A 10,511-nucleotide genomic window follows, 5' to 3' on the forward strand; every position below is an offset into this window, starting at 1 on the left:
TACAGCTCTGAAACAAGACATTTGTGTTTTTCATCTCTTGTTCAGGAAAGCAGCTTTAGCATTAAGTCTCCCTCTGCAAAGCAAATGGAACTGGAGATTTCACGTGCTTTCAGATCTCTGTAAAGCAGAAAACATCTTATGAAGAATGCCCGTGAGCAAGGTGGCTGCCAACGCTGAGTCACAAGTTATTCCACGTGATAATGGGCACTGTCATCCAAAGTCATTTTCAGATACCGCAAAATGATTTCCTTGCAGTGGAGTAACAGTTGTTGAGTGTAGGCTCTTTCATGTTCCAGCTGCCTCTTTTACCTTCTCATTGAAAAGCATCCTCTGTTCATCCAGGTTATGAATCAAGCTTCACATTCACCTCCTACACTGCTCTGAACCAGTGTGACTAATGCTTGCCCTTTAAGCATCCGGTGACACTTAACAAACTTGTCTGCTACAGACCAAATTTACTTCAGGAAAGGCAAGCCTGAATTGCCCTCGCAGCATAAAGCACTTTACTCATCTGGTTCCCTGCTCATTCTAAACATTATAACATTGAATTGTTCTCATAGTTCCCAGGATATGTGTATGTGCACACACACGTGTGTAGGGATCAGACAGAATCATAGAAACATTAAGGTTGGAAAAGACCTCTAAGATCGTCCAGTCCAACTGTCCACCTATCACCAATACTGCCCACTAACATCAACACGTTTCTTGAACACCTTCAGGAACAGTGACTCCACCACCTCCTAGGGAAGCCTGTGCCAATGCCTCACCACTCTTTCTGAGTTTTTTCTTAATACTCAACCTGAACTTCCCCTGGTGCAACTTAATGCTATTCCCTCTCATCCTAACACTGCTACCTGGAAGAGACCAATCTCCAGCTCACCACAGCCTCCTTTCAGGACATTTCAGAGTATGATAAGGTCTCCCCTGAGCCTCCTTTTCTCCAGACTGAACACTCCCAAGTCCCACAGTTGCTCCCCGTAGGACTTGTGCTGCAGACCTTCACAGCTTTGTTGCCATTTTCTGGGAGGATAGAAGCAGAGAAGTTAAAATAAAAAACATGCACAGTGGGTTCAAAGAGTATTTGGTTTACTTTTCTATATGGAATTCTCTAAAATGAAGAGGCACAGCATTTCAGAACCTGGCTTTAAGACAGCTTTGCCATTCACAAAATCTGGCTTGAATGGAGGAGTCTCAGCAGATGTTATGAACCAGCAGCTTCAGAGAGGGTGGCAAAATTAGACGGAATCAATCTTTCCATCCCTCGGAGCAGACACAGCAGCAGGTGTGGGTGGGGACTGAAGATGCATCACAAGGGAACACAAACAGCCTATTAAAAAAAATTCGTTTGAGGGATAATTGTTGCCAACACTGACATAATGCTCATGCTGTCTGCAAAACTATTGTCCCAGAAAACCCCTCTTAGCCTAGAGGAAGCCTAGAAAAGGATAAGCATTGAAAATATAGTAAACCTTTCCTTTAAATTTCCTTCTATCTGGAATCAGCTTGGTTATGAATTAAGCACTATGGCAATAGCCAAGCCCCACTAAAAATGAAAAAAAAACCCACCTCCAATTATTTTGCCACTTCTTGAAAACGTATCTTCTCAATACCCTGAGAATCATCCCTCTGCTCCTCAAGGAACATTACTGTGGAAGTGGCTCTGCTGATCTCAACTCAGAGGTAGGTAACAGTAGCATCCTGTATTTTGATGCAAACAGGAATCACAGCAGGGAAATGTGAACTCATTAACTTCTGCTCAACCGAGAGCGTGAGGTGCCATCTTATATTCTGTAAGTGTTAGTGAATGTGGCAAAAAAACTGTGCATCTTCAAACCATCCTTTTTGTCAGATAGGTTATTATTCAGTTCCTGCAAAGCCAAGAGCAAATTTTGCTAACGTGATCAGATTACAAGGAGTCTCAAATCGTTCTGTGATGTAGGAGCTCATCCTTGGGTGTATGAGTGAGCAGCAGATCTACTAACCTATCTGGAGTAAAGTGATCTTTTTCTTTGATTAAAGAAGGTCTTTTATAGACAAATAAGATGTGTAAAATCTCTCTTGCACCTTCCCCTGTGTGTTCCCATAATATCTTCAGTGTGAGCCTTTAATAGTGCTCAGAAGTGTGTTAACTGAGCCACAAAAGACCTAGAGAGTGGCTGTAATTTTTTGTGCTGCAATTTTTTGAGCGACAGCCTGAAAAATGCATGTTAAGTACTGTCATGGGAAGAAAGATCTTTTCTCATTGCTTGGAGGGTAAGCTCATGCCTGGTCAAAGGAACATCCCCTCTTAGAGACCTAGACAGTACATTACCTCTTTAATGGCTCTCATAAATCCTCTGGACGCAGTCTTGTTACCTAGGTAATAAACAAATGACATCATTTAACTGAACTTACATGTAAAGCATTTGATACTGTCCCACACAAAATCCTTGCCTCTGAAAGGGAGAAAGGTGTGTGTGATGGACGGGCTACTTGATGGACAAGGAACTGGCTGTACGATAGCATTCAAAGAGTTGTGGTCAAGGGCTCACTGTCCAGGTGGAGATCAGTGATAAGTCTTGTTCCTCGGGGGTCTGTATTGGGACCTATACTATTTAACATCTTTGTTGGTGACAATAGCAGTGGGATTGAGTGCATCCTCAGCAAGTTTGTAGATGACACCAAACTGTGTGGTATGGTCAACATGTTGGAGGGAAGGCGTGCCATCCAGAGAGACCTGGACAGGCTTGAGAGGTGTAAGCCTCATGAAGTTCAACAAGGCCAAGTGCAAGGTCCTGCACCTGGGTCAGGTTGATCCCAAAGATGAATACAGACTTAGAGATGACTGTCTTGAGAGGAGCCCTGCAGAGAAATAATACTTGGAAACAGTGGCAGATAAAAAGCTCAACACAAGTCCATTGTGCACTTGCAGTCCAGAACAGCCCAGAAAGCCAACCATATCATGGACTGCATAAAAAGAAGCATGGCTGGTAGGGAGAGGGAGGTTATCCTGTCCATTTGCTCTGTGCTGGTGATACAGCATTTAGCTCTGGGGCCCCAGCACAAGGATATGGACCTCTTAAGGCAGGTCCAGAAGAGGACCATGAAAATGATAAGAGGGCAGGAGCACCTCTCCTGTGAATTGAGGCTGAGAAAGTTGAGATTGTACAGTCTTGAGAAGAGGAGGTTCTGGGGAGACCTTACAGCAGCATTCCAGTACCTAAAGGCAGCCTACAGGAAGGATGGGGAGGGACTCTTTACCAGTGAGTGCAGTGGTATGATAAGGGGTAACAGTTTTAAGCTAAAAAAGGATAGGTTTAGATTAGATACTAGGAAGAAATTGTTGCTCCAAGCATGGTGAGGCACTGGCATAAACTGCTCAGAGATGTCATGGATGCCCCATCCATGGAAGAATTCAAGACCAGGCCTTGGACAACCTGAGCTGCTGGAAAGTGTTCCTGTCCTTGGCAGGGGTTGGAATTGGATGGGCTTTAATGTCCCTTCCAACCCAAACCATTCAGTGGTTCAGTGGTTCAGTGGTTCTGTGATTCTACGATTCTATGATTCTGTGGTTCTGTGATTCAATTCAAGATCCTCCTAAGGGTTAAAGGTATTTTCCTTGGCCAGCTTGAGCCCTTGTCCCTGTTTTGTGAGTTGTGAGCTAAAGTACAAAGAAACTTCAGTCAAAAGTCATAGAGGAAGTCAGAGGGAAGGGGAACTGAACACAACTAAATGAGCCCAGCATCTGGATCACGAGGCACAGCCCAAATGAATCTGCAAAGCTCATAGCAAAACAAGGAGATAACAAATATTTATGTAACAAGTATTTTGAATGCAAATGGTGTCCATTTGGTTATGCAGTGCAAAACTTCCCTGTGATAATACCAGGAATAAAGTGGCTGGTTTGCTCAAAGGTGTACAAATACCACTTCCACAGTGCAACACATACTGTGATTTTATCTGACGTGCATTCCTCCACCACCTGAGGTGCCCTATTCCCATAGTATTTTTATGTCACTGCATAGCTTGCAGGCCAAATAAAAGCTCAGCCTCTCACTCCAGCTGCGTTCAAGGAAAATGTTTGGATTTGGTCATTGGGTTTTCTTGTTTTTCAAAATGATGTTGTGAATGTTATTGGAAAGATGAGTCAGGGAAATGAGTTTTGTAGTTCTGGAAGCAAGGGCTATTGCCTGTTTTTTTAAAATACTGTAACCCCAAGGAGCCTCAGGGCAGCCTCTGAACTAGGTTTTGGCTCTACATTCTAACATTATCCTAGAAAAAGACAAATATCCTGAGTCATCTGGTGTCTGTGTTTAATAAACCTTTCTCTCGCCTCAAGTAAAAGGGCTTTGTTTGATCAAAAGTGGGTGAATCATAAATATCTGGTCTAAACTTTGTTATTTCATAGTAAAGGAGCAAATAAGAAGCAGTATATCTGAATGCACAGCAATGCTAATTTTGTCTGGTGTGCTTTGCTATTTTCAATCTCCACAACAACAGCCATGTGACAGAGCAAAACTTCCTTTCCTTCAAAACAGCCCTCTGGATTAAAAAAAAAAAAAAAGGAACCAGTTTAATATCAAATGGGAGAAATTACTTTTTAAACGGGTATCAGTTTTAAACTGCATGCTCTCAGGCTATTAGAAAAGTGTTTTTCTTGGATTTGAGCTACCACACTCTATGCAATTATGCTAAAATGGAAATGCCTAGATTTTGAAACCTTAATAACAGGGTAGCGACTGAGATTTTTCAACATCTGCACAGTGTAACCTTCAAATTTGTGTTGCATTTATGCCATAAGTCCCAAATCCTATGCCTCTGCTGCTAAACCACTCATGCAACTGCAGGGTCCCTGGTACAAAACAGATGTTGATACAGTGGAATGAGCCCCGTGGAGCACCACCAAAGTGCTTGGGGATGGAGCACCAGTTGTGCTCTGGAGGTGTGTAGAGGTCCGTTTTAAAGTAGGTTATTCCATTATTATTCTCTTGTCCCTCTCTGTAGACAGTGCAATGCCACCCTGGTAACGCTTTTGGCTTTGTCTCACTTTCAAAAATGAGGACTTGTAGCCGTGAGATGCCAGGCAGTGCGACTCGACTTTGCCATGTTTCTAGATACGCTTCGACACAATGTGCTTTTGTACACTGAGAACTGAAACGTGGGCCTTATGTTACTAGGCAGGGTCTTCTAAAAGGCCCTGCAGAAACTTGCAAGGGTCAGGAACTCACGTGCTAGGACAGACCACCCATAGCCACCACCTCCCCTTCCCACTGCAGAGCTTCATCTAGCACCAATGTCTTCTAAGTACAGGTAGGTCAGTTTCCCCAAGCCACAATTCTCCCAGAGTTCCCCCATAAATGTCAGATATTTTCTATCAAAATAGCTCAGAAGGAAGCTTACTAGAGCATAGAAAAATCATCTCCCTTAATTTTGGTTCACTTTTCTCTTTTACTCTCCTTCACTTAGTTTTGCTTATTTTTTTCTGCAACTTTCTTTTTTCCCCTCCATTTTTCTTTTCAAAACCTCAGTAAATTTGTTTACTCCTTGATCTCTGGATTCTTGTTTTCTGACTAGATTCTTCTGCTGCTGCTCCTTCTGATTCCAGCCTCTTTCCTGATTACTTTAATTTTTACTCTTATTCTTTCTTCTCTTTTCCCTTTTTGAAAATGAACAATTGTCCCTTAAGGCCCTTTTCATTTTCTCCCTCTCCTCCATTCTCTCACCCGTCTTCTTTCTCATTCTGTGATCTAATCCTTTTTTCTTTCACACAGCTTCCCATTCACTCCATATTCCAGGGTCCATCTCCACCACAATTTCCTGTCTTGTCTTTTTCCTTCAGTTGATTTTTCTCGGCATTAACTGCATGACTAAATAATTGGCCAAGGGTTTGAAGCTTTTTCCTCTTTCCTCCTCCAGGGAAAAGTGCACAGGGAAAAACCCATCCCTTGCCCCATCTGTTGGTGCTGGCTATGTGACATTATCCTGTTGCTCCTCAAGTATTTCCACATAGGGAGTGAAGTAGCTAAGACATCCCAGAGGTGCCTCCTCCTCAGGAAATTCTGCTGTGTCTCCATTCCAACTCTTTCTACCTACACTGGTTTTGCCAGATGACCTAATGAGATGGTACCTACATCTGTCTTCTGTTCACTGCAGGGGAGTTGGACCAGATGACCGCTAAGGGTCCCTTCCAACTCAAACAGTTCTATGATTCTTTCAGAAGCTGCTGCTCACCGTGTCCCCAGTGGGCACCTTCAAATAACAGCCTGCTTCTAATTTTGAACAGCATCTTTTGATGACCCTTCCAAAGACTCCTGAGCAAACCACACAGTCCCCACTCCCTAAAGTACAGTAACAGCATCTTGAGGTGTGTTCTCTCCAGACAAAGGAAAACACACGCTCTCTTTTTCCCTTCAGGACAAGCCAAACATGACAAACTTCTGTGCACTGTGCTCTCAAGCTGTCCTCTCCATATAAATCACATCTCAAGTGTGTTTTGTAGCCAGTCACTTAAGTATATTTCCAGAAAAGTGCCTCAGAACATGAAAGAAAAGACACCAGAAAACGGCAGCACATTTAAAAGCTGGGCTTTGTTTCCCATCCAAGGTTAATTTTTGGATTCTCTGAAACTACAGATGGATGACAAGAAACGTGGAATATTGAGAGAGTGTAATAATCTTGTGTAAACCTCTCACACCCACCCACTCTCCCTTTTCTGAATCTGGGTGAGTCAGACAAGTCAATTTCAGGGAAAAATGACTTTGAAAAAGAACTCCTCAGTGCCAAGCTCCTGGGGACAGACAGAAGGTGCTGCCTTGATCTCACCCTGCTAGGACAACCAAACAGCCCTGGCTGATACAGATGTACAACAAGGGAAAGCAAGCCTCACACAGCAGCCAGTCCCTCTTACTCAGATATATTTAACACAGCAGGCAGGGCTTCAGCAGCTTCTGTAGGATTAAAGGTGACTCAAGTGTAAGGATTCAGTGGAGTGCAGAGGCCATCTGCTGCATGCCTCTTCATACCAGTTGTCTTATTCTTTCTGTGCCCACTCTGGCATGATCTATAAGCAAGTTCCCTTATGGCAAATGCAAATGTATATGCCGCTGGATGACTTTGTTAAACATTGTTTTCATCCAGAAGGAACAAGACATCGGTTTGTACCTGATGACCCACTCAGTTTTAGCAACTACCCAATGGTTCTACATTAAAATCCTAGGGATAATAAATAGTTCAGAGAATCATATAATTGTAGAATCATGAAGATTGGAAAAGACCTCTAAGATCACCTAGTCCAACTGTCAGCCTATCCCCACCATGACCACCAACCATGTCCCTCAGTGCCAAATCTATGTGGTTTTTTAACAACTCCAGGCACTGTGACTCCATCACCTCCCTGAGCAGATTCATTTCTACACCATGAAGATATGAGTACAGAAGATTCTGGTACTGAGATCACCAAACTCATCCTGAAATCAACAGGTGTGGAGCCAGAAACAGGGCAGATTCACCAGCAACAGTTTCCAATAAGAAGGGCAAGATCCCAGTAGGTACAACCACTCAGCTTTGGGTGCTTAGCTTTTGGGACTCCAGCTTCTGTGTTCCCTTGGTAACACCCTGGTCCATGTGCACATACACAGCTAGGCAGATCTAAGGCAGGGATTATGAACACCACGAGCAGCCCAGACATGCCTTCAGGTTTATCCAAACCACTTGGCAAGCTCTCCTCCTCTGCGCTGAAAATTCTTGTAAATCCTTATGTGTGACCTCTGATCCTTTTGAAAATATCAGGATATGCCCAGGTAATAGCTAACAGTCATTGATTACAGAGACCAACATTTAATTATGCTGTGAGAGATTCAGGGGAAACTAACAGTAAGAGCAGTATATTCATTGAAGTGTCTTCAAAGTCTGTTTTCTCTAGCAACCACAATGAACTTTGCTGGGTAGAAAAGACAGCCTTCTTTTTTCTTTTGCAGGAAAACACAGCTTTCAATTAAGAGAGTATCACTGTCATACAAATTTCGACATGAAAAAGACAAATTGCTTTCCATGTTCATTTCTTCACTGAATTTTATGTGAGTTGAGTAAACTGGAACTGTGGAACTGAGCATCTTTTCTCTGTGTGATACAAAGTGCTGAGAGCATTCCATCAGGAAGACTGGGATGGGATGGGATGGGATGGGATGGGATGGGATGGGATGGGATGGGATGGGATGGGATGGGATGGGTTGAAATAGGTTGGGACAGGGCGGGATGGGATGGAACATGACAGGATGGGGCAGAATGAAATGGGATGGGATGGAACAGGATGGGATGGAATGGAATAGGATGGAATGAGACAGAATGGGATGAGACAAGACAAGAAAGGATGGGACAGGATGGGATGAGACAAAATGAATGTGTATCTTGCTGCACTTCGCCCACTGGGCTGAAATACCAATTCCAGTGAATTCAGTATCAGATGATTTGGTGGCACTAAGATGTCAGCTCAGATTTCCCACTCTAAGCTTGATGATTCCTTATCAACACATCTGTCAGTATTTACTGGCCAGCAGGTCTCACAGGCAAATTCAAAAGAACAAATCCATTATTGTGGCACCATTCCTGTCTTGGCAATTTTCAGGATCTGACCTAGGTGCCTAAATTACACAACCAGCCTTCTAAGGATATCTCAGCAGTCAATGGAAAGGAGAAAGACATTCATGAGTACAATTCAGAGTAAGAAACTAGTACTGGGGCCTGTTCTCCTCCATTAATTCTATAGGAAGACAAAGTTATTGTCCAAATGTCCATACTTCACAGAATCAGAGTCACATAACGGTTGAGGTAGGGAAGTGTTTGATCTCTGGATCTCCCCCAGCCCCTGTGCCAACAAGAACAGGAGCATGCCAGTGCTCCATCACCTGTGCAGCAAGGAAGTGCTCCTGGTGTCCAGAGGGAATCTCCTGTGCTCCAATTTGTGCCCATGGTCTCTGGTCCTGGCACCAGGCACCACTGACAGAGCCTGGCTTCTTGGCACATCCCCATCAAGAATTTATGGACACTGATGTCCCCCTGAGCTTCCTCCTCTCCATCTGAGCAGCCCCAGCTCTCTCAGCCTCTCCTCACAGGAGAAGCGCTTCGGACTCCTCATCACCTCAGCAGCTGTCTGTTGGGCTCTTCCCAGTATGTCCATGCCTCTCTTGCACTAGGGGCCTTGGAATTGGACCCAGCACCCCAGGTGTGGCCTCACCAGTGCTGAATAGAGGGGAAGGATCATCTCCCTCCCTCGACCTGCTGGCAGTGCTTTGCCTAAGGCAGCCCAGGATATCTTCTTAGTAGCCAGGGCATGCTGCTGGCTCATGTTCAACTTGGTGTCCATCGCTGTCCATTCACATTCTGTAACTCTCTTCTCTCTGCTTCCAGTTTCTTATCTGGAAAAGAACCCTTTGCAACACCAGTACAATCCATCTGCTCTGACCACTGGGAATAAAAAATAATTTTTGAAGAGGTAAGACTATTTTGTAGATAAAGCGAAAACTGCTATCAGTATCGATGTTTCTGTTCACATTTTGAGCAGCTTTCCTTCAGACTAGCAAAGCACAATATCTGAAAAATACCCAGACCTTTCTCTTTACAGTAATACAGAAAAGTCACTGGGGAGTCTTGACCATGTTCTGTACGATCCATGTGGTGCAGCTGAGCTTAGACTGCACTCCTGCATTGCTCATAAGTTGTCTTTATCTCCCATTTATGCCCAGACGGGACTGCTTTAATTAAATTTTAGATAGAACAAGGAAAAGACAAATTAGAAAAATCAGAGCTTATAGTAAAATTGTGCCTGCATTAGCCAGTGGACAATTGTATTTAATTAACAGTTGCTAAATCTTCGGAACACCATCTTGCCTGTTAATTACTATATTTTAGCTAAATAATTCTGTCAAGTGTATTTATCACTAAGAGAGCCAGGACTGTAAAATCAATATGTGGGAAGATTATGAATGGAAGCTTAGCTTGAAAAGGTGTAGAAAAAGCATCAAATTTTGATTTTTTGTTTTCTGCTGGGATAAATTTTCCTCTATAAAAGCTATGAAAGAGAAAGAAAAATATCACTGTCCTGTTTTACAAATTCCAGGGAAGCAACACTACTATTTTACCTATGATTGTTTCTGTCAGAGAAAAAATTGCTGGAAGGACAGCATAACTCCATTTGCAGCAGAGTGACTGGAGACTTGCTGTTTTGTCTGTGGAACAGAAAATAGTTCTCTGTTTATAAGATAGCTTTCTATGAAGGTGAAATGTTATTTTACTGATACGTTTTTAAAAGACAACAGGAGAAAACAATAATAGCTTATGTATAAAGTAAGATGAATAAAGTATGATGGATTTGACTCCTGTTGGGAGTCTCAAATCCTGAGAGATTTAAGCAAGAATAAAAGCAAAAAGTAACACAAATAATAATCAGAATTCACTTCTGGGAGGAAAAAAAAGAAAAAAAAAGCTTTTTACTGGAAAAGAAAAAAGGAAAGGGGAAGGGGAAGGGGAAGGGGAAG

The 10,511-nt window shown here is 43.0% G+C and overlaps 1 long non-coding RNA gene across 4 annotated transcripts in view; it reads right to left on the minus strand.

The window, feature by feature from the left end:
• Nucleotides 1–1,112: 1,112 nt before the first annotated feature.
• LOC122171359 overlaps nt 1,113–10,511 on the minus strand; it is a 24,359-nt gene continuing 14,960 nt past the window's right edge. For 3 of the 4 annotated variants that reach the window (XR_006171982.1, XR_006171978.1, XR_006171977.1), the window contains 2 exons: nt 2,312–2,355; nt 1,113–1,327 (listed from right to left, as the gene is read on the minus strand). This is a non-coding gene — a long non-coding RNA (uncharacterized LOC122171359). Of the gene's footprint in view, nt 1,328–2,311; nt 2,356–8,252; nt 9,442–10,115; nt 10,203–10,511 lie in introns of those variants that run through there. The other variant, XR_006171979.1, reaches the window with a different exon arrangement.

The sequence above is a fragment of the Centrocercus urophasianus genome, unplaced genomic scaffold (assembly GCF_019232065.1).
Source record: "Centrocercus urophasianus isolate 14NV4802_14NV808 unplaced genomic scaffold, USGS_Curo_1.0 seq_9, whole genome shotgun sequence".
NCBI lineage: Eukaryota > Metazoa > Chordata > Aves > Galliformes > Phasianidae > Centrocercus > Centrocercus urophasianus.